The following is a 7,491-nucleotide window of genomic DNA, read 5'->3' on the forward strand; positions in this document are numbered from 1 at the left end:
ATCCCCCTAATAACTGCAGACGCTGAGATAAACCCACACCGAACGGCCCACAGCAGTATCTTTGTGAGATATGATCTACTCTCCTCCAGTTACCCTGATGCGATCTACCAGCCTAACACGGTAGTAGTCTGTCTTTATTAATAATTGTATGTTATTCAGATATGTACAGTCACTAAAAAAAATATCGGTAAGAAATCGTACGGAAATGGACGTAAGTAAACGCTAAACTCTGACACATTGTTCAAAAGACTTGGAAACTGTTGGTACGCCTTGGAATGGAATTCGTATCACGTTCATAATGCTTCCCAGTGGACAGACACCATCAGAGGTAGCTAGTGTAGAATGGTTATTTGACTAAACATGCCAGTGACGTATTCTTATCAATAATGATGCTTTCTCAACAGAAGACGGGATCTGTTATACGATGAAAAGAAAATAAGAAATATGGTTTCTTTATTCTGAACAAACCCTGTATGTGGTAGATAAGTTTAAAACAGTAGACAGGAGGGGAGCCGTGCTACCAACTGTCTGCTGTTCCACGCGCCTCACTCCATGTGTGTGTGTGTGTGTGTGTGTGTGTGTGTGTGTGTGTGTGTGTGTGTGTGTGTGTGTGTGGATGTGTGAGTGCGTGCGTGTGTGTGCGCGCGCGCGCGCGTGTGTGTGTGTGTGTGTGTGTGTGTGTGCGTGTGTGTGTGTGTGTGTGTGTGTGTGTGTGTGTGTGTGTGTGTGTGTGTGTGTGTGTGTGTGTGTGTGTGTGTGTGCGAGTGTGTGTGTGTGTGTGTGTGTGTGTGTGTGTGTGTGTGTGTGTGTGTGTGTGTGTGTGTGTGTGTGTGTGTGTGTGTGTGTGTGTGTGTGTGTGCGTGTGTGTGTGTGTGCGTGCGTGCGTGTGTGCGCGCGCGTGTGTGTGTGTGTGTGCGTGTGCGTGCGTGTGTGTGTGTGTGTGTGTGTGTGTGTGTGTGTGTGTGTGTGTGTGTGTGTGTGTGTGTGTGTGTGTGTGTGTGTGTGTGTGTGTGTGTGTGTGCGTGCGTGTGTGTGTGTGTGTGTGTGTGTGTGTGTGTGTGTGTGTGTGTGTGTGTGTGTGTGCGTGCGTGTGTGTGTGCGCGCGCGCGCGCGTGTGTGTGTGTGTGTGTGTGTGTGTGTGTGTGTGTGTGTGTGTGTGTGTGTGTGTGTGTGTGTGTGTGTGTGTGTGTGTGTCTGTCTGTCTGTCTGTGTGCGTCTGTGTGTGTGTGTGTGTGTGTGTGTGTGTGTGTGTGTGTGTGTGTGTGTGTGTGTGTGTGTGTGTGTGTGTGTGTGTGTGTGTGTGTGTGTGTGTGTGTGTGTGTGTGTGTGTGTGTGTGTGTGTGTGTGTGTGTGTGTGTGTGTGTGTGTGTGTGTGTGTGTGTGTGTGTGTGTGTGTGTGTGTGTGTGTGTGTGTGTGTGTGTGTGTGTGTGTGTGATTTTCAGTACAATTTAAATTCTTCTCATTATACGATTTTGATACAATGTGATCTATAAGGAGTTTTTTCATACACACCCACACACACACACATCCCAAGGACATTTTCAACATATGTGGATGAACTTTACATACCTGATTCTGATTGAACATCTAATCTAATTCAGAAAGAAGATACGATTATGTTGGGAGGCATCACATTCACCTTTGTTTTGTTTTTTTTTCGATAGCCAAAGTAAGGAGGAAGCCGTTTTGGACTGAACATGTATTCAAAATGGACTGGAATATAAAATCATATTTCTTGTACCTTCTGAAACGTTTTGTTACAAAGTGTTAGGTTTAAGCTCTAAATGAAGTGAAGAGATGTGTAAACTACAGCCACGACAATTTGTCATCGTCTCCTCTGACATAATGCAGGTGTATTGAAATAAATTGAGAGGAAATGATATTCAATTTTGTCAAATTTACACATCAACGTGAAAAATAGAAGGAAGACAAAAGTGCGTCAATACAAAAAAAAAATGCTTGAGAGTTACAGAGAGACGAATTACTGGTATCAGGAAGGAGAATTCCCGCCATATTTAGGTCAACACTCGACATCCTACGTTAATGACGTCACATACCCGGTTGTCGTCAAGGTGAGACATATTTTCTTTGATTTCGCCTTTTCCATCGTGATAACTTGAGAACTCCATGTTTACCTAATTTTCTTAATTCGATGAATATTTTCGCGGGATTCGTGGGCACGGATTAGCCTGACTTGAGCCACTTCCTTTTTACACTTTTCATAGGTAGACGTCATCCATTCGGAGCGGAGACAATAACATTGAACGACTTCCGTTAACCCATTCAACTCCGATGACAAGATGTCTTGTCATTTGGTCAAATAAAACAAAAAATCATAATAAAACAACAAAATGTTTGATGATCAAACAGCACCAGAAAAATATGACGTCGTCAGTCCTCCTCGAGGAGGACTGATGACGTCATATTTTTCTGGTGCTGTTTGATCATCAAACATTTTGTTGTTTTATTATGATTTTTTGTTTTATTTGACCAAATGACAAGACATCTTGTCATCGGAGTTGAATGGGTTAAACGGGCACTTTCGTGGGAAAAAGAGAATTAGTTAATTACAAAATCTTTCAAATTCCTAATAAATCTTAGGTGTGTGGTGCCTATGACATCTATCCTGCTTAGCAGAAAAAGACTCCCAATTGTTCCTAATAGCTACTCTTTGTCTCCGTGCCCAAGTACACAAGGCAAAGGCGAAATATTTGGACTTTTCATTTTATACTTCTGCGAGACTGATGACATCACGCAACAGCCGACCAATGAGAGAGCACCATCGCCCAGTACTGCTAGCCCATCAGAAGCCTCTAAACGTGCTATCGGCCCACTAACATGAGTATATTAACGATCAGATTTGATCAGATTTTCACTTACACTCTGGCTACTGAAAAAACAACAAGAGGTGTGAAAACGGGTTCTGGACAGGACATAAGTTCTGTAGCCGTGCCCAAAGTATTGTACAATCAATGTCGTATGGATATATTTTACGATAACCTCCTGTGGAAGGCAAAAAAATGCCCTAAAACTTAGAAAAAGAAGATAAAAAGATCTGCATCAATAATCTTTCCATAGTTTTTAACCAGACATGCTTTATTGAAAATCTTCTGCCCGTATATCCAAAGAATATATGTGTATATATATGTATATGTATATATGTATATTATATATATATATATATATGTGTGTGTATATGTATATGTATATATATATGTATATATATACATTATATATATATATATATTTAATATATATATGTATATGTATATATATATATTATATATATATACACATATATATATACATTATATATATATACACACATATATATATACATTATATATATATAATATATATATATATATATAATGTTTAATTGCATGACTGCGTTTAACTGAACAGATGATCTTACAGCAAATGAAAGAGTGTTTTATACTCGAAGCATTTGGTGATTTCAAAACAAGTTATGACTTGAAGCGACACAAGAATAAGAGCTGAAATGGAACATTACAAAGATGAATTAAATCCGTAAAGTTTAGTTGGGCTGATACACATGCACGTGGGAATATGTGCTCGCGCATTCATACGAGGAAGTATTAAAAATTCAAATTAAAACTTTCCATTTCAAAATGAAGCAGCAGACAAAAGCGATGTTATAAACTGCTAACAAAAGTTGTGTCTTTTCGAAGTACATGAAATTAAAGTAAACTAGATACTGTACCAGGGGCTACTTAGTATTCCATCTGGCATCCGTAAGACTATATTACTCATCCCACTGGTATCTCTTCATTGAAGAATTAGTCGAACTAAATTGTAATTATTTCTTTCGTACCTTGAGGCAATCATCCTCTTAATCTTTCTGTCACGAAGCTATTTTTCGACTCTGTGTCACTTACTTGGTTATAACGAGGTTATGACAACAAGATTTAAGTACAAATGAGTAATTCATTTTAACAGTACGAACTTACCCTCTCAGAGAAAGCTAGAACGGTACCTCTTTACGGACTTTCAGAGGCCGGAAATTTACTGTAGCCTGGTGCTCTTACTACGAATTTGCCATGCTGGACTCGAACCGCCTCCGCTTCCGATCTTCCACCACAAGTAGCGATACCCTTATCAAGCCGCCGGGCAAGAATTCCAAGATGTATAGAAATTAAAAAAATAATAAAAAACTCAAACAAGTATAGGGATTATCGGTCTATTTTCTCTCTCCTTTATCCCATACTGTGCGCTGGTGACGTAATCCGAAGCGTTGTGGAGTCGGGTTCGAGTCCTACACTTCTTCCCGATTCCCAGCAGTGACTGCTACCCGCCCCGCAGATACTCGGCGTTTCCTGACGTAAGCTACTTACCTTCCATATTTATGTACTGCTGTTGTGTAGGCTCGTGGAAATGGATTCAACGCGGAGTAAAATCGTGAGACCACTAATTACCACTAGTTTCTACTTGGCGGTCCTACTTGTGAAACCCCATGTACTCCAGACTGAGAACCACTACAGTCATAAGACGGGACACTGCGAGCATAAACCCGGCTGTGTTCTGCCCGACCAAGTAAGAATAGAAATACACAATCCAGACCGATAATATGCTTCAGTTCTTCACTACATTTCTTAATATCTTCAAAACGCACTCTTCAGAAGATATCTGGTCTCTGTCACAACCATACTCATGAGAAAGAATCATCCCAAACTATCGCAAATGTAGTGCCCGTGTGGATCAGTGGATGGCATGACAGCTACGGACGCCGAAAGTCTGGATTCAGTCCCCTGTGTTAGTCAATTGCTCAAGTTGTACTTTCGTGGCTTTCCAATCCCTCTCAGCAACAGCGGATGCAGGAGACCACGTGGTATTTCAGTGCCAGAAGCCTATTTATTATGGTTGAATTGATTACACTGGCTTCAGGCTCCTTTCATAACCACCGCCAGTGCCAAAACCCAAAACCTCCGCATCCACCACACATCCATAGAACTTTACTAATCCGGACGAAACCACAATAACGAGGTACAGAAATCTTATCTGTCATCAGGAAATAGACAGGTTCTACGGTAGAACACTAAGGTTGTATTTGACATTCCACTCCTTCTGTGATCCCCATTGTCTTATTCGACGCTACTTACCCTAAATACTGTACATATAACATAAACACCCGCATGAGTGAACGAACATAAGCACGCACGGATGCACACACGCACGTTTGCAGATATTCGTGCACGCACGTCCACAAACAAGGTAAAAACAATCCCAGACGTGTCCAAACAATAGCCAAGGCGCAATTACACGTTAAGCAACTCAAACTTGCTTCACGGAGCGTCAAAACTTGGCCATCTAACTTGAAGACTCACACTTTTCTTCCTGACTAGAGCTGGAGCCCTTTGGCAACCTTCTCTTCCTCCTCCTCCTCTTCCTCCCCCTCCTTCTCTTCCTCGTTCTTATTCTTTTCCTATTCCACTTTTTCATTCTCCTCCTTTTTTTTTTTTTTTTTTTTTTTTAAGAAAGAAGTAGCCCAGGTCCTTGTCGCTTCCGGTGGTGTGAATCTCTCACAAAAGACCTTGGGAAATGTTGTCCGGGTACGCTGTGGTCACCCTTGAGCGCCTTCACAACACAGAGAACATAATGACATGGGCATTATATAACGTTTACCTAACATGGATATCGCAATATGTAGAGTTATGTTCCACATGCAAATGTCAGATATGACGGCTTAGATATTTCCATCATACAATCAAATACTCAATCCATTACCACTGGTCTCTTACAGAAGACCCGCGACCTTCAGGTAACCGGTAACAGCCTCCGGTCGGAACCACAAGTCATTCACAGAAGATATATTGTGTTGTTGTCTAAGGATTGTTATTGTTGGACGTTGTAGTATGGGGTGTTCTGTGTCCTCTGTGTGGTTGCTACATCTGGAGCAGTTTGATTCTGTGGCCAACCCTGCTCTTAGTATTGTTTTGATGCTGGGAGCACGCTTGCCAATGTGGTTCTTATCAGGTGAGTGAGGTTTTTTTTTTTGGGGGGGGGCTTATGTCTGGGGGTTGTTGTTGTTGTTTGTGTTGTTGTTGTTTGTGATTTTTGTTGCTGTTTGAGTTGTTGTTGTTTGTGTTGTTGTTTGTGTTGTTTGTGTTGTTGTTGTTGTTGTTTTTGTTGTTGTTGTTGTTGTTGTTGTTGTTGTTGTTGTTGTTGTTTATGTTCTTGCTGTTTGTATTGTTGTTGTTGTTTGTGCTGTTGTTGTTGTTGTTGTTTGTGTTGTTGTTGTTGTTGTTTGTGTTGTTTGTGTTGTTGTTGTTGTTGTTGTTGTTGTTGTTGTTGTTGTTGTTGTTGTTGTTGTTGTTGTTGTTGTTGTTGTTGTTGTTGTTGTTGTTGTTGTTGTTGTTGGAATACTGAGTTTGGCTGTCTGTCTTGAAGGGCTTATTTAGTGATCTGAGTGCGTATGTTGCTGTGCAGAGAACTCACCCCTCAGAACTCTTAGACATGTAAGACAACATCAATACAGTGTCAACATATATGACATCACATCATATACCGCATCATAGATACATGAGCACTTTACAACTTCTTGTGCACTAGGAGGCGCGTAACTACGGCCGAAGCCGTCACTTTTGCCCTATGTGGTTGGACTGTTGGGAACTGGAGACGAGTGTGGGATTGAAAAATTTAACTAAGCGGAAGCGAGACCAGCATGCTTTCCATTACGCCACCATTGCTTAATGACAATAACAATAATAAAATTGAAATTAAATCACACGAAGGGTTCGGATTATACACAGGACCACTGTTCTTCATTCAGACATCACTCAGCCACACTTTACAGCGACCACCACCGTTGCTGAGTGTAAGTTCCTCATTTTCATTACGAACCTGAAGATATGAAGCCACTGATTGGCTGTTTCTTAGCATGGAGCCAATGAGATGTAGGGAATCGGGTTTTCGTTCTATGACGTCATCATTATGGGCGAGGCCTCCATGCAAAGGGGGAAGCCGTCACCTTTGGGGAGGAGTGCGGGATTCGAATCCACAACTGACCGAATGGAAGACTTGCATATCTCCAATGACGCCACCAGAACAACAAGGTTCTTGAAGAATACCAAATAGTGTAGATTTCCGTACAAATGCATCGACTTGAGGAATAACCAGGATGAAGAATTTATTTCAACAAAAACAAAGAAATGTGCAATTTAACCAATGAAGATACGCAATATTTTTCTCCGCATGTTATGATTGGGTAAATGTTAGGAGCACATGCATGCAAGCAGCCCTGATGTATTGGCTTTAGGAGTACCTCTGCTGAGCCACCGATATGTCAAAGCTGACTTAGTGCCTTCCCTTCCGAAGACGTGCCAAAGAGAAGGCAAAGGACTTCTTTGTAGCATGGATGAAAAGAACCACACAGTCCGGAAGGATATAACCGAGACTATACAATAGAACCCCTTTGCTAGCTGGGAATGGGTCCGATGCTGGCGCAATCGGATAGTTGCTGGTCTCGCATT

Source organism: Oratosquilla oratoria, chromosome 2 (assembly GCF_046742065.1).
Source record: "Oratosquilla oratoria isolate Oo_2021 chromosome 2, ASM4674206v1, whole genome shotgun sequence".
Lineage (NCBI taxonomy): Eukaryota > Metazoa > Arthropoda > Malacostraca > Stomatopoda > Squillidae > Oratosquilla > Oratosquilla oratoria.